Consider the following 20,393-nt stretch of genomic DNA (forward strand, 5'->3'; position numbering starts at 1 on the left):
GATGGAGCGGAGGGAGGAGAGCCAGATTTGATTCTTCAGGTAGGTCATAGACTTCCCCTAAAGGTATGGGTTCCCATCATCAATCATTCCTGGGCCTGGAGAAGGTGAGGAGAGTGTGGACTGGGCACTGAGTAAAGGTATATGACCAAAAACATTCTCGCTATAAAATAAAGATAGCAGTGCATGTGTCAGGATGAGCAATCTGCCACATTTTAAATTCTTAGAAGCTCTCAGTTAAATGATACTCCCTTAAACATTGATAAATCCAGATCGTGGAAAACAAAGTTTTGCTATTTGATTAGCATTTTGCATTTCTCTACTAGGGCAAACAAAACTCTGGCATATTTTAGTGGACTCCAGGAGGAGTATATCACAGCATATCCACATTCTAGTGGATGTTTTAAAAAATGACTAAGAGAAGTGCTTTGTCAAGGGCCAGCAGAGCAGGCAGGCAGATTGAAGGGGTGCATGCGCGTTGCAGGCAGACAGGCCTGTGTGGGAACCTGACGCTGTGTGACTTTGGGGAATATCACTTAACCTCTCCAAGCTTTAGTTTCCTCCCCAGTCAAGGGGAAAAATAATAGTACCTGAATCAAAGGGTGTCTGCGAACATTAAGCGGGATTAATATATGTGTTTGCTTGGCACAGTGCCTGATACTTGGCAAGTGCTTGGTAAGTGATGGATATTATTATTACCGTTCTTATTATTATTACTCAATATTCTTAAGAAGAGTCGTGGACCCTCAGAGATCCTTTCTTCTCTTCTCCAGCTCACTTGAGTCTGCTAGGAAGGTTCACCCTCCATCTCGGGGTTGTGATGAAACCCTCATGGTCCTCACCTCCCTCCATCTCCTCGACTCCTGGTTCTGGGGTCCCAGAGGCCCTAGGAACTGGGTCTGTGGTTTATCTTTCACCAATGCCACTTTCCTCTTCTTTGTTTTTCCCAAAGAGAATCCTCAGGGCTTTGATTTAAAAATGATTTTATTACTTGGTTCTAGGACACCACCACAACCATGAGCCTTGGGGGAAGGGAGATCTTTTGGAGGTGCCCGCACTGTTATCACAGCTATGACCTGAGGTCTGTAGATGCCACACCGAGATGAAACACGACAGGGTTTACAAAATGGCTAGGACAGTGTCTGGCACGTGGCAAATGGTAGTTCCCCTCCACTGGTCATGATCGCCCTAAGGTCTGGGGTGACGAGGGGAAGACACCACTGTCCTAACCACACACCCAAGCCTCTCTGTATGGAGGTCTTGTCTCAGGGGTCAGATGGGGCACCCTGGCCTTTCATTTCTAAGATCCAGTTTTCTGCTTGACTCTTTATCCAGTTCTTTCTTTTCTTTTTTCTCCTTCCTTCCTCCCTCCCTTCTTCCCTTCCTCTCTTCCTTCCTTCTCTTTCTTTCCTTCTCTCTAATTCTTTCTATCTTTCCTCCCTCCCTCCATTGCACCTTCCCTCCTTCTTTTCTTCCTCCTCAGTTGCTCTATCTTGCTGTTTTATTCTTTTTCTCTCTTATTTTTCTTTCCTTTTCTCTGTTCCCCTCTCCTTTCCTCTCTCTCATTCCCTCCCTTTCTTCTTTCAAGATCTAACATGGAAAGATTTTGAGCTTATAACCAAGGAAAGACAAAAATCACACGCATGTCTTGCCATAAAGAATCTCATATCCCCAGGGGAAGGCAGAAGACCCAAAGGGAAATGGAGGGGGAGAAGGGCAAGATGCACAGGAAAGGACCCTGCAGGTCTTACCGAGCCCTGGCCTCTCCAGACCTCTTCCAGTCCTTGCCGCTGGGTTTTCCCCGTGACAGTCTTGGGCAGGTCCAAGACAAACTCCATCTGTTGGGAAAAATCAGTGCAGGGTCAGCTGTCCATGATCCCAATGAGGTTGGATTTTTCAGAGGAACTGCTATAGGGAGAGGGGAAGCTCTTGAGGCTGAGGCTCCAGGTGAGTGAGGACTGAGCCTAGAAAACACCCAGGGCAGCCCCCTGTGCAATAAGAAGCTTCAGAAAGTGCTCGGGGACAAGGACAAGAGCAGAATGGCTGGAACTGGACATAAAGTCGGTCAGCTGGTCTCTGACGTACTCTAGACCAGGGGAAAAGCAGTACGGTGAACACAACACGACACATCAGACCCCTGAGCTTTGACGTCAGACCTTCTGGGCTCCAGTCTTTCCTCTACCACTCGCCTGGTTTTGGTCAGGTCACTTGGCTTTTATGAGACTCAGTTTCCCCACTGAGTCAGCTGGAGGATAACAACAACTTTGTTGAGTTGTTGTGAGGACAAAATGAGATTCCAATGCTAAATTCTCTGCATGGGGTAAATACTCAAAAATATAAGCTGTGTTTATTAAGCTAGACTGGAGAGAACAGACATCTAAGAGTTAGGAAGCCTGGTTTTCAATTCCATCTCAGTTATTTCCTGTTGGTGTGTCCTTGGCAAAACTATAAAATCTCTCTAATTTCACTTTTCTTGCCTGCGAAAAGGAATGTTTGATATCGAGGACCCTGCCTTCTCTAACATTCCTGAATCCTAATATATGAATGTTGAAGACAATTCATTGAGGCTTCCTGTTAAATGGTTCAGTGTGCCAGGGTATTGGTCTAGGAGTCAGATGGTCTTGGATTTAATAAAAACAATAATAATAGGGATACTGATACAAAAAAAAGTATCTTCTTAGCAGCTGATGTGGGAAACCTCCATAAGGCAAGACTGACTTTGTTGAGGAAGGAGTTTGTTAAAATCACAGTGGGGTAGAGCAGGGCTTGGCAAACTGTAGCCTGTGGGCAAAATTCAGCCCTCCTCCTGTTTCTGTAAATAAAGCTGTATTGAAACAGAGCCGCAGCCATTGATTTACAGTTGTCTCCGGCTGCTTTCACACTACAAGGACAGAGTTGAGTAGCTGCAACAGAGACAGTATAACCTAAAATATTTAGGTTTTGGTGGCTGGACTGTAGATAGAGGGTAGAAGGAAGCCATAAGAGAGATCCAGGTTGAACACTAAGAAGAACGCTACTCTGCATATCACGAAGAAGGGAGCAGAAGGGTATGGTCGCTGGAAGGAGGAGGAGGTGGAAAGAACCTGCTGCCTGGGGCATTCTAGAGAGACTTGTAAAAAGAGACACGTATATTGAGTAATACACTGTTATATTGTGCGATAGGACCCCTCTACTGGATCTCTCAAATATTCAGTTACAATGCAAAATTCATAATATTCTTGGTGTGATTGGACTTCTAGTCTCCTTTCAAAATACTTATTAAATGCTTATTATGTGTCAGTCAATCTTCTAAGTGCCTTATGCCTTACAAATATTAACTAATCTTCTTAACAGCCTGTGAAGGAGTAAGACCACTATCCCCATTTTACAGGTAAGGAAACTGAGGCACAGAGAGATTGCTGAGTAAGTAAGTGGTCAGATGGATTTTGAATGCGACAGTCTGATTCCAGAGACTGTGCTATACTGCCTGCCTATCAGTTTGAGGCTGAAAGTCTGTGAGGTGGACTCTTTAATGTGCTGCCCAGATCCTCCTGCAGGAATAAAAGGCTTACTCCCCCACTACCAGACGTCTTCTGGGAGGGCACAGCTAAAGAGAGCTGTCTCTCTCAGGGCCATGCCCCCTTCCCAGGGTAGCCTGCATCCATGCCTGACCCACATGGGGCTATAAAGGCCCTCCCCTCTGCCCCCTCCACCCCCTCAGGAAAGCCTGAAAGGTTGTCCTAGCTTCAGAACCCCCATGGGGTTGGCTGAGGCCCCCACTGAAACTACATCATAGTGCAACTTCACCTTCTGCCCAATCCCACTCCCTTCCCGCCCATCTCCATCCCCAGGTGTTGATACTAAAGCACTCCCTGATAAAGCTCTGCAGGTTAGTCTCCTTCCCAGAGTCTGCTTCTCAGAAACCACCTGCGACAATCAGCCTGTGCTGACAAAGCGTCAGTGAGCATCCGGGTTACACGAGGATCTGAGGGGCTTGAGGCTTAACGTGCTTGCTCTCACCTTCTACCCCAGACTCAAAAAAACAATGCTTTTCTTTCCCTGGGGCAAGCTCCTATCTTGTATCCGGCTCCAAACACTAGGTCCTCCTCTGTGTCAACTTCCATGGTTTAGTTCTCTGCCCCAAAGTGAAAACAGTACAGTGCATTCTGTGCTCTTTGCCTTTTCTGGTAGGAGCACTTCCATTTTCCTGTAAGAAGCCACCCCTCCCTCACTCAGTCCATGTCATGGGTGCAGGGCAGCTCTCTCTCCCATCCTTCCTGCGCTAGCTCCTGAGGGATCACATGATCCAGAACTGGCCAATCAGAGTGTCCCATCCCCTGGTTACAGAGATTGGTTTAAGATGGACACATGACCCGAATTGGTCCACTGAGAATCAACGTGAAGACTTTTGCTGGTGCCTTTGGGGAAAAAGATGCTTTTTTTCCATTGGGATTTGCTAAGCTGCTAAAAATGTATATTTGGAGCTTCTGGGGGCCATTACAAAGGGAGAGCATTTCAAGAAATGAAGCCAATACAAAAAGAAGGAGAGTCAAGGGGTGAAAGAGACATCTCTGACCACATCATTTGAAAGCCTGTTACCAGCTGTGACTAAAGCTTCACCCCCACCCCGAGACTTCTCAATTGTGTGCACAATAAACTTCAAGTTGGGTTTCTGTCACTTGCGACTGGGAAATTACTGAATAATACAGCAAGACCTCAGTGCAGAGAGTGGGAATGTAGGCCAGGTATTGGCTAGAACTTGTTCCCATGGGAGCATCCGACTTTCAATTCAGAGCGAGTTAAAGTCTAAGGACAATTTTCAGGCATCTGGACAGTTGGGCTTTCTTGGTCATAGTCAGGCAGAACTTTGGAATTAGAGGCCTCATCCTCTGCCTGAAGGAGAGAAATACAAGAGGAGAACCATCCTTCCTTCCTCAAGTTCGGGAGCCCAGAGGCCTCACCGTCGTCGGGTACTTGTACGGGGCCGTCACTGACTTCACGTGCTGCTGCAGTTCCTTGGTGAGCTGGTCCAGGTAATGGGACAGAAACCATGGGGCCAGGACCACAAATGCCTCCACTACCTGCAGCGAGGATGAGGGCCAAGAGAGAAGGGGTCAGAGGGCGTCATCATCTCCTGAGATAATGCAAAATCAGTGTTAAGAATCCCACCACGGCTAACACCTGTATATCCCCCAATTACTCCTCCAGATATCCGGGGCAGGGCAAAGGGAGAAACTGAGGATAATAATGGCCAAGATTCCACCTCTCTCTCAAGTGGCACAGGTAAGACTGTAGATTGAGACCAGGCTCACCTCATATCCCTAGGACAATAGAATGAAGAGGAGAAACTAGATATAAGAGAAGAGAGGAAATAAAGACTGGGGACCATGAACCTAAATGACTTGTTTAACCTCTCCAAACTACAGTTTGCACGTCTATAAAATGGAGATCCAATTGTCATACTTACTTCACGGGAAATGAAATGAATTCATATGCAGCACAGTTTAGCTCAGTGTTTGGCACACAGGGTTTTCTCAGTAGAGGATCCCCTTCGGGCCCCATTTGCCTAGTGGCTCCCATGGTTTCCATGGGTGATATGTCCCTTACCTGCCAGAGTATGACATGGTCAACTTCCTACAGAAATGTCCTTGGACATCGACCCACATCTCTACATCTTAACCTTTCCCTACACACACACCAGGCTCTGTGAGACTCCGTCTGGCCTATTCCTATAACCCTGGCATTATAAGGAGCCTCTCTTCTTCCCTGTATTCTCACTATAAACCCCAGGGCTCAGGGGCTCTATCTCTTGGCTCAAATTCCTCCTCATTCCTCTGGTCAGGGATCAGTTTCTGATTCAAATGCCAAACAGCAGTGGAATCCCTGCAGCCCCGTAATAACAGACCTTATGTGGTGCTTGCTGTGTGCCAGGCCTTTTTCTAAGCACTTTACAAATATTAACACATTTAATCCTCACAACAACCCTCATCTTACAGATGAGAAAGTGAGGCTCAGAGAGGCTAAGTAACTTGCCCAAAGCCACATAGCTAGTAAGTGGCAGGGCCAAGATTTGGACCCAGGCTGTCCAGGCCCCAGAATTCACTCTTAACCATCATGCTATACTGCCCTTCTCTCCTAAATCTGCAGACCTCCAGGCTGCTGCTTGGCCATCACCTCTCCTCGGATGGGGTCCGGGCTGCTGACAACAGCCTCCTCCACCACAGCGGGGTGCTCCATCAGTGCACTCTCCACCTCTGAGGGTCTAATCCGGTATCTGTAGAAGAACCTGTCCTTCAGAGAAGACTGGACACTTAACCTGCAGGCCAACCCCAAAGTCTAGACCCAGCCAAAATAACGATCCAGATTACCCTTCCCAGCCAAGAAGCCAAGCTCACCACTGGAGTTAATGATACCATCTGCCCGCCCCATGAACTGGAAATACCCGTCTTCGTCCTTGATTCCCCAGTCTCCCAGGAGCCAAAAGTCTCCTCAAACATTGGCTGCTGTCTTCTCAAGACTGTCCCGGTGACCACAGAAAGACAGAGTCATTGTGCCTGCAAAGCCTAAGTGCTCTGCCGCAGGGCTGCCATGAACAGATGGCAGGTTGTGCTTTTACAACTTGAACAACTAAACATGGTGGGCTTGCTCTGAAGCTGTCAACCCCAGCCCCCGGGTGGAACTGGGCCTTCCCTCTGTATTTCAGTTATTCAGTCTCTCACCTACTCCGCGGGGGTCAGTCTGACTGACATATCGATGCGTTCATTCACCCAAGCTCTAGGGCGCTTCCCCTGGCCGATTCCTCCTTCCCTTCAATGGTCAGCCTAACTCCGGCTGCACTCCATGACCCTACTCAAGGGAACCAAAGTTTATTAGACATTCTTCTTAGCTCCTCTGTTAGATCTGAAAGTTCTAGAGACACATCAGTGAGCCCCCAGGGCCCCGGGCAATGTGCATATTTCTACAGTGGCCGGGCCACTCTATTCAGCTGAGGCCCTTGTTCAGAGCAATGAGAAGGTCTGAGGTTTTCCCCTTGTTAGAGCATCTTTATATCTTGTTCCAGGGTAGAGATTGAATGTAGCATAGGCATTTCATAGTGTGGCTCCTTCATTTGGAAAATAGGGGTACTGAAGACCAGAGATCAAGAGGCCTGTCGGAGGCCAAACAGCCATCACAGCTGGCAGAGCTGAGACCAGAAGCCAAATCTCTTGGCCACCAGCTTGACTCTTTCTCCTGGTCACCATGCAGCCCCTGCTGGCGTTAACTCTGTGGCCTTGAGTCAACACACCAACTCCTGAGCCTGTTTCCTGTCTGTCGAGTGGGGAGAATCCCGGCGTGTGAGAATAGAGGGGACAGCGCACAGGAAATGCTTGGAGAAGTGCACAGTGCGGTTGTGCCCTCTTCTCTGGGGCTCGGTTTTCCTCCTCTGTACAGTGGAAGTGATCATGTGGATCTACAGCAATTCTTTTATTTAACACACTCTTACATGGCACTGTCCTAAGTGTTTCACAAACATTAATGCCTCTCGAGATCTATAACATTGCTGAGAGATATTATGATACATGTTTTACAGGTGAGGAAACTGAGGCATGAGAGACCAGTAACTTGCCCAAGATCACACAGTAAATAGTGGAACAGGGTTTTGAACTGAAGCAGTTTGTCTCCAAGGACATCACAGGGTCATTGGGAGGATTAAATGAGTTTAATGTATGTGAAGTACTTTGGGATAGAGCTTACCATATAGTAAGCATGCAATAAATGGTAGCCACAATTATTATTGGATTTATTATTTAATTTATTATTTAACTTGTTTGAGGTCTTCCCTGCCCATTTTTCAATGATAACGGGCTTGGATGAGTCTGGTAATCTCTGGCTTCACCATCCTCACCTATAAAGTGAGCCAGTTAGACTCAAGAATCATCCATTTCTGACACTGCAAGGTCTCAAGATAGGGATGCCTCCAACTACATGGTGGTTTCAATGTGGTGTCTAGCACGGCTCTGAAGGAAATCAGTGGCATGGAGCAGGGACAATAGTTGGGGGTGGGGGCAGGGCTGCCCTTGGGAAAACACTGCTGTATAGAGTTGAGAGGCAATAAGCTTTCTGGCATGAAGCACTTCTTGGGGTGGAAAGGGGTGTCTGGAGAAAAAGGATTCTTCAAATGGGATCATGGTGATGGGCTAAGGATGGCAGGGGTGAATAACCAGTCTTTTCTCTTGGCACCCATTCTTGGACATTGGACCCCCCTTTGTCTCTATGTCTTCCCAATGCCTCTTGAGAAGTTCATAACTTTGGGACCCCTCTCATCCCTCTCAGAACCCCCTATCCCCACCAGGGGACAGAGAGAGGAGAGGGGGTTCCTCACCACATAGCCAGAGAAGATGCCTATAGGCCTGATGGGCTTGACCCTGATACCCAAGTCTCCTTCTGCACCAGGGGCAGGACATTGCCCTCGTCATCTATGACCTGGAGGAAGAAGCAGATTGATCTGCGTAACAGGAAATGGCTTGAATGGCAGCATGGAAGGGCTGAGTTGGTCAAATGGAAGACCCTCTCACTCTAGTGGTCACTGAAAACAAGAACCAGAAACCAAAGGAAGACAAGAGTTTTAAACCCAGATCTCCAGTCCACCAGCCTGGGATGGTTTAGGAGAAGCCCCTTATTGAGACTGGACCAGAGGAGCTTGGGAAGATTCTTCTGGCCTTAGGAGCTCAGGAAATATAATAGCCTCCCATTATCTTTGAGGCCTATGGGCCTGGACATCAGACAGATCAAAACTCAAATGATGACTCTGCTGTCTTACTAGTTCTCTTTGAGCTACTTAAGCTATACATCTCAGGGCCTTCATCTGTAAAACAGATAATGACAGCTTATTTCACAGGATTGTAGGAGAATGAAATAAGATATTAAAAAAAGGGCTCTGTAAATGGTTATCACAGTCAGGGGTGGGAGAGCAGACAATTACGCATAACACTGAATAGAGTATAAATTGTTACCTTTTAGATACATACACCTTTTAGATAGATACATACATAGATACACATATGCACATTCTATTTCTTGGAATTACCCAAAGAAATAAGAGAAAGGAACAAAATTTTAGCTACAGCATATTGGTTATGGCGTTGTTTTTAGTAGCGAAAAATTTGGAAAATACCTATTGACCAACACAAGGCGTAAAGAGTGTTGGAGCCACACTATCCACTACGCAGTCGTGAAAAATCACGCTTTAGATTGGTGCTAACTGACCCAGAAAGAGGGTCAGCCAAGATTGTTCAATGATAAAAGTGAGTTACAAAATGATATGTTAAGATTCACCCCTATTTTTTTAAATGTATATATTTATATAACTAATGAGCTAGCTAATTTGCTAGCTATTCAAAGCACTTTTCTCTGGATGATAATGATATGAGTAATTTTCTCTTTTCTCTTCCTTTCTGTCTTCCTTCCTCCCTTTCTCCCTCTCTTAAATATTATTTTAATATCTTTACTTTCTGTTATTTTTCCTCAATGAGCAATGTAGTAAGTAAATTACTGAAACATTGGTGTTTTCCCCTCCCTCCTTAGTGCCCCTAACAAACCTGCACATCATAATGGGGAATGGCGGGTCCCAGGTGGCCAGGTCTGATTCTCATTGTCTTGGAAACTCTGCAGGTGATTCCCTGTGGGAAGTCGTGGGTGGATCAGCAAACATCAGGAGGCTCACAGCTCACAGAAAAAGAAAGACAGACTCAGCAGAGCAGGTCCTGACACAGTCCTGAAGTGGCCTCTCATTTGGTGGCTCCCTCCCTCCCCTTTCCCTGGCTCCCCCTTTACTGGAACCTTCATCCTAGGGGTTGCCCTACAGTGGAAAGCAATCTGATTGACCACTCCCCAGGGAAGAGGAACTAATAATCACATTATAATCTCTTTAGAAGGAGCCATACTTTAACAAGTGACCACAGACACCAAAAGTCCTTTAAAATAATATGGGATTAAATTATCTCCCATAAGAGGACCATCTCTAGGGCTGGCCCCGTGGCTTAGTGGTTGGGTGTGTGCACTCCGCTACTGGCAGCCTGGGTTCAGATCCCGGACACGCACCAACGCACCACTTGTCCAGCCATGGTGAGGCGGCATCCCACGTATGGCAACTAGAAGGATGTGCAAGTATGACATACAACTATCTACTGGGGCTCTGGGGAGAAAGAGGGGAAAAAAGGAGGAGGATTGGCGATGGATGTTAGCTCAGGGCCAGTCTTCCTCAGCAAAAAGAGGAAGATTGGCATGGATGTTAGCTCAGGGCTGATCTTCCTCACAAAAAAAAAAGAGGACCAGCTCTGCTTGAATTCTGAAATGAATCCTACAGAGATGCTGGTGTCCAAAGGAGCAGTCCCTAAACGTGGCCTCCTCTGAAAGGCTGGAAGCCCTTGCCACGACTCCACTGTCCTTCCTCACATTTGCAAAGTTCTTCCACTTCACAGCCCTGCCATGAGCATTCACGGGAGTTCTGCCAGGGGACCCATTAGCCATAGAAGGATGTAAGGTAAAAGAGTGGAGAAGAGGAGGTGAGAAGTCCTGAGAGTCCTGAGAAGAAGCACTGGGAAAGGAGTTGAGGGGAAGGATTCCCCAGATAGTTTGGGTAAGCGGCATAGTGTAGAGCAATGTGAATCCACATCGTGCTCACGGGGCCCCAACAGTTCCAAGAAGGTCTCTCAGTCAGTGAGGTGGGGTGCTAGCGGGTTCCTCTCCCCACCCCTCACTTCACTATGAGCAGCTTAGTACAGTGCCTGCATGTTCGATAAACTCAAGTCTCTGTGGAAATGTTACCCCGTTACAGGAGACTTTCCTGACCACCATACCTGAAACACCAGCCCCTCATCCCTCCTCACCCCATCTCACCAGCTTGACTTCTCTCCACAGAACTTCTCACCATCTGCCATGTCGTATATTTATTAGTTTATGTCTCTCTCCCGACTTCTGCTAGAATGTGATCTCCGTGAGAGCAGGAACTTTGCCTGTTTTGTTTATGCCGCAGTGTCAATGTCTATCTTATAGTAGGTGCTCAATAAATATTCACTGAATAAGTGCATGATAAATGGTGGCTCGTGTTTTTATTATCAAAGAGCCTTTCGAAGCCCATTCACCAGCCCATGGTTCTAGGAGCAGGGACCATTTCTGTCTGGCCATAGAATTCTCGGATGTCCAGTCCTGTCTGGGCCCTCGAGCTCTCCAGAGTGTCTGGAAGGAGGGTCTCCCCTCCACTGAAGCAGTTCTGTAGATATGGAAACTTATACCTGAAAAGAGAAGAGAGGTAAGTGTTCCCTCTGAGCCTCCCTGGAACCAAACTCTGCCTAGGCCTAGAGCTGGATTCTGGGTGCTTTAATGGTGAAGTTGGCTTCATGGGGCTAACCATGCTCAGAGGGCCAGATAGATGAGCACGTGTGTATGTGGGGGAGGCAGGAGGAGGCGCCAATAGACCAGAGGCTCTTTCCAACCCCCAAAGCCCCATCGCCTGGAAAGATCCTGTTGAACCAATACCTAGTAAATGATGGGGGCTCCTACCACGTTGTTGACTGGATAGCTGGACAGGGCCTGGAGGGAGAAAGCCAGCTGACACTGCCCATCAGGTCAGATGATGAGCTAACTGGCATGCACAGTGGTTATGAGCATGAGCTACAGAGGTGGGCTCTGGATTTGAATTCTAGCTTCTTTGCTGTGTCTACTTTAGATCAAATGAGCCCCAATTCTCATGCACCCTCAAACCAAAAATGACAGAGAAATGACCATCTATTGTTATAGAGAAAAGGTCCGGGACTAACTTGGAATGTTTTTGTCAAATCCTGGCTGCCAATTTAATGACTTGCCCCCGTAAACACATCTCTAGAATTACATAAACCCCCAGTCACCAAGGGAAAGAGATCAGCCATTGTCGTGTCTTGGTTAAAAGTTCCTTAACCTCCTAGGACTAGCTTTATAATAGATTAATTCCAGCCCTATTGTCCCCAAAATACTTTGGGGACATAATTCACACAGAAAACTGATTTGAAAAGTTAAAATTGCCTATAGACAATTCACAAGAAGTGCTACTGATAAACAGCCAGTACTGAATACTTGCCAGGCCCTGTGCTATCCCGCTGAATTTTCACAATAACCTCACAGAGTTCGTATTATCACTCCCATCTTAAAGAGGGGAAACTGTGACTCAGAAGGTTAAGTAACTTGTCCAAGGTCACACAACCATCAAGTAGTGGAACCAGCATTTGCAGCCTGTAATTTTAACTGTTACGTAACATCACCTCCATCCCATGCTCTGCTTTGTGCAGAATTTATTACAAAGAATGGTTTAGGCAAAAATGTCTAGAAAAAATGATTAACATTAGTGCATGATGTTATTATTTCCTCTGAGTGCTCTTGATGAACAGGTACAAGCTATGAAAGTCATCCCATTTCCCTTATTGCCTTGCCTTACCGGAAACTCAACATACAATTACCTACATATTGGTTATACTTCTTACTTTCCTTGGCCTCCCCCACCACTTCATCTATATTTTCCTAACAGACCTTATAATTTTACATCTGTTTTCATGTTGGTGTTTTTTTCTATTTTTGGAGCTTAACAAAAGCCACTTCAAATCATTTTTGGAAGGAGGCAGAGTAAGAATATGTTTAAAACAGAGAATGACGAATCATCTGAAGAGAATCTCCTGAGAGAACCTAGACCGTGCCTGACCTTTTGACCTTTAAGAATATCATCCATGCCTCAGTTTACTCTTGGGGTCTCTGTTGCCAGCCAAACAGAAGTCTGGGTGGGCCGTCAACTGCTACAGAGACCTGGAGGCCTCAGGATGTCAAGGACCCAATTCCCCATCACAAATAGAGTCCAACACAGGGCATGACTTTGCAAGCAAAATGAGCCCATTTCCATTGCTTTGTTGCCCCAGGGTAATGTGGTTTATAGATTTCATTTAACAGCTACCCCATCAAATTCTAGAAAAACTCCTATTTATTCTTCAAAACTCCTTGTAGATAATAGCCCCAAACTGGAAATAACCCTGATGTCCATCAACAACAGGATGGAAAAAGAAATTGTGATGGATCCACAGAATGGAATACTATACAGCAATGAAGAGAACAAACTTCTAATACGTGCAATGATCTGGACAGTATTCACAGGGAATGTTGAGTGAAAGAAGCCAGACACAAAAGATTACATATTGTAGGATTCCACTTATATGAAGCTTAAGAAGAGGCAAATTAATCTATGGTGGTAGAGGCCAAACGAGTGATTAACTTATGAACAGGTGTGGACAATGGCCAGAGAGGGGATGAGCACTGTCTGCAGTGGTGGGAATGTTTCATGTCTTGATCTGGTAGGGGTTACATGGGTGTCTTCTATGGACTGAATGTTGTGTCCCCCACAATCCACATGCTGAAGCCCAGCTTCCCATGTGATATTTGTAGGTGGGACCTTTGGGACATAATTAGGTTTAGATGAGGTCACCAGAGTGGGGCTTCCCTGATGGGATTAGTGTCCTTATAAGAAAAGGAAGAGACACCAGAGCTCACTCTTTCCACCATGTGGGGACACAGGGAAAAGGCAGCCTTCTGTAAGCCAAGAAGAGAGCTGTCACCAGGAACCCAACCATGCTGGCACCCTGATCTCAGGCTCCCAGTCTCCAGAACTATGAGAAATAAATGTCTGTTGTTTAAGCCACCCAGTCTATGGTATTTTGGCAGCTTGAGCAGACTAATAAAGTGTCTAACATACATAAATTATTTTCAAGCTGTACACTTAAGATGATTGAACTCTATGCACACACACACACACATACACACACACACACATATATAGATGGCACCACCTCCAATATTCCATTCCTCTCTTTTACCCTTGATTCACCACCATCTATCTGATAATTGACACCAGGGCAAGAGCCCATTGAATATGTGTTGAGTGAATGAATGACCCATGATGTCTGTCTCCTGAATATATTCCTTTTATCTGTATATGGGTCTGTCTCTTTCCCTGGACCATGAGCTCTATGAGGGCAGGGACCTTTTCCATCTCCTGTACTGAACACTGTCCATCTGTGTGACAGGGTTAGTCAAAATTAGATGAATTAAAAGAAACTGCAATAAATTGGAATGTGCACACCTTGGGCTCACTCTGACCATCTGGCGCAAACTGGATCCTCTCTTACCTTTAGAATGACCAGCAGGTCAAACTTTGGTAAGAGATGGATAAATGTGCATGCTCCTGATGTCCAGGGTTCCAGAAAGGAGGCCACGAGGTTCAATATCCAAGCTGTGTCTGAGATGGTCCATATTATGTCAGATGCTTTCAGGTCTGTCCACATGCTGATAACATAGAGGAAGCACATGTACATATATGTGAGTGCATGCCGGAGTTAGTGTAGCACGAGTGTGTGTGTACGTGTGGGGAGGGGTAGGTGTGTGTGCACAGGTCTGTGTGGACATGGGTGTGTTTGTATATGTTTGTAGGAGTGTGTGTAAGTGTGAGCAGGCAGGGGGAAGGAGAGGTTTTCTATCCACACATCGTGTATCAAGAAGGGGCAAGTATTCAGAAGGTGTGATCCCAGCTCCCACGACTTAACAGCTAATTGGGTCTTACTCACTTTATCCGCAGAACGTAGTACAGTTTTGGCGTGTGGTAACCACCCAGGAAATGTTTACTAACAGAAGACATCTAAGTGAATATTCTAACAAGAGGCCTTGCTAAGTTCAAGTTTGGCTGGGTAGATCTTTGATTCTCTTTTCTTGAAGAATAATGAATTTCCTGAGCACAGCTGAGGGTCTGGTACAGGGCAAAACTTGTTCCCTTTCTCCAGGCCAGAATAAAAGGTATTAGGCCTGTCTTAAAGCAAAAATGATTTAGGCTAGACATGAAGAACTTCCTTGTGGCTGGGAATATCCATAGTGTGTGTCCCTTCCTGAAGATGATTAATGCTTTCAGCTCTGTAGGGAAATTGGGTCATAGCCTATTAGGATGAAATTTTGGAGGGGCTGGGAATTTAATATCTTAGTTACATTGAAGTGATTTATCTTCCCATCTTTTAGAAACTGCATTTTATTATAGTTCTTCTACTAAATAATTCCTATTAAAAATTATTTTTTTGGCACCGCAGGCTCACAGATGGGACTTTTAAGTTCTTGAGGTTTTTTGCATTAAATATTTTTCCAGTTCTAATAATAAAATTATTTATTGAAAAAGAAAAAGACCCACTGAAAAAGACCCTGAAGATCTCCTGCTATTATTGCATGACAATCTTGGCACAGTATTTCCTGATTCCACTGACAGGGCTGATGTAGAGGGGAAGGACATTCTGAATTAGGAGATCTGAGATCCAGAAATTCTGAGACCTCAGTTCATCTAATTAACCCAGTTGCAGCTTCTACTTCAATGGATTTGAAAAGTAATTTGCTGCTGACAAAAAAGCCCTCTCAGAATCTGTAGCATCAAAGCAAATTACAGGCATCCAAAGGACAAGACACAGAGCAGTCTGGAGAGAAACGCATATAAACTTTACGTTAATCATTCAGTCTACTAGACACGCGGCTCAAAGCACTGAAGAGATGCTGAGATCCCATGGTATCTGAAACAGAAATGTCCCGCCAGAGGTCACTGGATACCCAGCTTGCTCAATCATGCTCCCTCGTGTCCCCCTTCCCAACTGTCTATCTCAGAAGCATCAGATAGCAGCCCACCCCAGTAGAATTTGATTTGAGCTCAAGGCGAGTCTCAAGGCCTGGTCGTGTAGTTCTCTGTAAAGAAAGAGCTCTTCTTAACCAGCATTCATCTTGGCCTTGATGCACAGGCTTGAGTGGGAGTGTTTTGCCATCTTGGGAAGGCCACTGGTCCCGCTGGTGAAGTCGATGGCAGCTGCTTCTTGGCTTCTAGTCTCCACACAGCAATGCATGGTAGATGCTTCTCTGACAGAGACACAGACTGTCACCTTCTCAGATCTGCCCTGGACACCAGATGTCCTGGTGACTCATCTCTTCCCACCTTCCCCCACGCTGGCAAGGGCAAGTCAGCCAACCCACTTCAGAGGGGGATAGATGAAAGGTCAAGGTTATGAGATTCTGAGTCGGTCAGACGTGGGCTTGAAAACGACTCGGCTTTGGCACTTTGTTAACTGTGTAACGTTGGACCATTTATTTAACTTCTCTGAGTCTCACTTTCCATATCTGTGAAATGGGATCAACAATACCTGTCTGTTTTATTGAGTTATTGAGAAAGTTAACCGTGATACAAAGGAAATGAGCAAGAACTCAATAAATGTTAGTGATCTGATTGCTGTTGGGAGCCCCAGCATGACATCAGGTGAAGGGAAGGTGCTCAGTTAGTATGAGTTTTCCCAGTACACCCTCTTCCATTCCCATGAAGCATCTGCCCCTCTCCCGGACATCTCCAGTGTCCTGATTTCAAGTCTCAAAGCTGGTCTCACGTTGTCTATTTTTCTCACAGTTATCTTAAAGACTGTGACATTAGAAAAGCTTTCATTCGCCCTAGGGGTTTCCTAAGGTATGTGTCTCTAGTGGGGGGATTTCAGACATGTGACAGGGAAATGCACTCTTCCAACCAGTCCTGCTATCGATGGCTGGAAGGACACATAGAGTCCTCTGAATTGAGAAGCAGCCTAGCTTAGGGATACAGAAGGTGGGTAGAGGAGCCTGGAAACTCAGTCTATGAGCCTTCTGTCACATTTTGCCTCATACACTCTTGGCCTCACCTCTGATTCCAGCAATGGTTGCAGTGAACAGCTCTGGGTGAGTTTCAATGCATGTGGTGTTGCTTCTAGTGTGGACCATGGATGATTCACTTTGTGTCCCAGGGCTTCTCTGTTGCCATCAGGGCATGGGATTGTGAGCCTGCTCTGCATGCATGTGCAGTCCAGAAGTGCGAGGTAGATAATGCCCCCCAGCGCAACTCTCCACCACTGGGGGTCAGGTGTTGTTGGGTCCTTTAGTGGACAATCCTGAGAGGCATTCTGTGTGCTCCTCAGAAGGTTCATGCAGATCAAGCCCCACTTATCCCTGCAGTGACTCAATAATAAACTCTTGTATTAGCTTTTCCTTCTTCCCTGCTACACTCTCCCCTGTCCCACACTCTGCTCCCTGGACTTCCCCAATACAGCACCTGCACAAAAGTGCTTGGTTCAGTTTCCACTTTTGGTGAAAACTCAGGCTAAGACATGTAGATACTCACCATAATAGTGTCTTGAGGTCCAGCCACCCGTTCCTGCTTTTCTAAGACGCCAGTAGCTTCGTTTTCAGAGGAGGGCAGTTAGGTGCCATGGTGTCCACTGCCTGGGCCACTTCGTCCCCAGCCATGATGGCCCTGGCTTTGGACACCTGTAGCCTATAGAGAATGTCTTTGGCTTTCATCTGGATAGTCCCAGGCATGAAGACGAGGCCTGGAGAAGCCAAATGGCTTAGAGACAACTGGAAGGGAGGATTGTCATCTTCCCCGAGAAGACCGATGTAAACAGCCAGTGGGGAGTAAATGGAGGAGGGGAAGTTGGGTAGTTGTGACCAATGGGAGTATCAATAACAAGGGGACCAAGGATCAGAGAGTGATTTGAACCCAACTTTCCCTGGGTTGTCAGAGCTGGAAGGGGTCCACTGAGACTAAGGAGAGAAATTGAGTTGCCTAATGTCACACCGTTGACAGTCTAAGGCCAACACAACCTCCCCCCATCCCAAATGCCCTGCAGGAGTTTCCCGTATCCAGACTCACACAGTCACTAAAACAAGGGAAGGCACCTGGAACTGTCCGTGGTCCTGCAGCACCGTGGTGCTCTAGGTCCCGGCTGTTTCTCCCAAACCTGGGACCCTGACTGCGCTTTCTTAGCCAAGAGTGCTCTTAGATTTTCTTTGTTTTTGTTTTCTATCTTGATGAAGCTTTTGTGATTTTGTTTTATTCTTCCAGAGAATAACTAGACTTATGTTTCTTTAACCTTTTATGAAGCTGATTTCACATGTTCCTCCTCTTAAATAGCTCTTATCCCTGGCTCACTTTCTTCCCACTCTCAACACTTCAGGAGCCACAGAAAAAATACTTTACTGATAAAAAATGCTAAGTGTCATCTGAGCCTTCAGCGAGTTCTAATCTTTTTGCTGATGAAGGGTCTTATAAAAAAAACAACATCTGTGATACAATAAAGCGAAGCACAACAAAACGAGGTGTGCCTGTAATTTGACATATATGTATATTGTGAAATGAACGCCACAGTACATTAACATCCATCACCACATAGAATCACAATTCTTTTTATTATGATGAGAACTTCTAAGATCTGCTCTGTTAGCAACTTTCAAACATACAATACGTATTGTTAACTATAGTCCTCATGCTGTACATACATCCCCAAGACTTATTTACCTTGTAACTAGAACTTCTCATCCCTTCTTCAGCATCACACGGGTACCCCCAACTCAACAGTTACCAAATTGAACTTGTCATCTTTCCCCAACATCCCCATACCTGCTTCTCCCTGTGTCCCTCACTCCAGTGAAAGAGAGCCGCATCCACCCAGTTGTCTAAATGTCTGTGACTTCTCCATCTCCCTGGCCTCTTCCTCTACCATAAGTCATTCATCAGAAAATCCTGCTATCAGTTTCTTCCTCATTGTCTCCTAAATCCATCCACTCATCCACCTCCACCACCCCAGGCAAGTTGAAGCCATCATCATCCCTCGTCTCCCATCTGGGTTTCTCACCCCCATTCTTGTCCTCCTTCATCCTATTGTCTACGTACCACCCAGAGTGACCTTGTACAAACAGAAAATGATCACATCACTCAATCTGTCCACGGTTTTCCATTCCTCACTGGATAAGGGCCAGAACCCTTACCACGGCCCCCAAGGGTCTGCAGCTCAGCATCCACCCATCTTTCCAGGCCCATTTGCCACCCTTCCTCCTCACTGCCTGGACCCCAGGCACAGACGTCCTTTCAGTTGCTCTCATAATTTTCAGGCTTCCCTCCCCTCTGTGCATTCCCTCTGCTTGGAGCACTCCTCCCTGCCTCTTCTCCTGGCCAAATCCTACTCATCCTTCAGATCTCAGCCCAAATTTCACTTCCACTGAGAATTCCATGACCCCCTCAAATTAGTCAGTTCAAGTCTCTTTTATAGCAAGGATTGGTGAACTTTCTCTGCAAAGGGCCAAACAGTAAATATTTTAGGATTTGTGGGCCAGACGCTCTCTGTCCCAACTGCTCAAGTCTGCCATTATTGTGCAAAAGCAACCAGAGAACATGTGAGCAGGGCATGGCTGTGTTCCAATATAACTTTATTTACAAAACAGGCTGTGGGCTGGATGTGGCCTACAGGTCACAGTTTGCCAACTTTTCTTTAATAGATTCTTATGAAATTCTCATGTCATTTATCAAAATTGTGATTAAATAATTATGTGTGCAATTAATAGTTTAACAGCTATCTTTCTCCAAAGACCTGTAAGTCACATGAGTACATAGACCATGTTTTGTTCACCCTGTACTAGCAACCTCTAGCACAGTGCTTGGCACATAGTTTGCGTAAATAAATGGAAGAAGGATAGTATTTCCATATGAAGAGGGACAGCATGCTATGTGGAGGGGGCATCTTTGGAGGGAAAAGGGTGGTTGCATTTCTCTGCCATTAGTTTCCTTCACAAGGGAGACAGTGCCCAGCCCAGGTGCTCAATTACCAACCTGCTCGCATGCAGCCCAGGGTCACCAGCCACCACTCAGGCACTCGGGGCAGCACCACCGCCACATGGTCCCCACGCTGCAGGCCACACGCCCCCAAGAGGACATCGGCCACCTACTGGCTGAGTTCACGCAGTTGGCTGAAGTTCCACATCACTTCATCTCCATCACTGCTCACTCACCACAGGGCTGGGCTGGGTGGCCACTTCCCAGCCTGAAGAAAGAGAAGGCCTACTGATCAGGCTGGGCTGGTACGTGAGCACGTAGAATAAATGCCAGTCCTGGGACTGCCCCACCAATGCTTAGTCGGCTTTTTAATCTCAGGACCCCTGCACATTCTTAAGAAGTGTTAAAAACCCTAAAGAATTCTTATTTATATGGATTCTATCATCAACATTTATCATACTAGAAATTAAAACTGAGAAGTTTTATAAACATGTGCTTTTAAAAATAACAGTAATAAACCATTATATACTACCACAAATAAGGTACATTTTGATACAGAGGTAAGTATACTTTCCGAAATGAAAAAATAATGAGAAGAGAGGCATCATTCTACCTGTTTGCAAATCTCTTTAATGTCTTCCTTAGTCGAAGACAGTTGGATTTTCTTTTCTGTTTCTGCACTTACTTTGTTGCAGGATCACCATCGTGGAGCCTCTGGAAAATGCCGCTGTGCACTTGAGTGAATGAAAGTGATGAGTGCAACTGTTACCTTAGATTGATG

At 46.0% G+C, this 20,393-nt stretch overlaps 1 pseudogene; it reads right to left on the reverse strand.

Annotated features, from left to right (window-relative positions):
* Positions 1-1,744: 1,744 nt before the first annotated feature.
* On the reverse strand, positions 1,745-19,856 carry LOC131422513 (acyl-coenzyme A synthetase ACSM2B, mitochondrial-like; annotated as a pseudogene).
* Positions 19,857-20,393: the final 537 nt, after the last annotated feature.

This window comes from Diceros bicornis, chromosome 26 (assembly GCF_020826845.1).
Source record: "Diceros bicornis minor isolate mBicDic1 chromosome 26, mDicBic1.mat.cur, whole genome shotgun sequence".
NCBI lineage: Eukaryota > Metazoa > Chordata > Mammalia > Perissodactyla > Rhinocerotidae > Diceros > Diceros bicornis.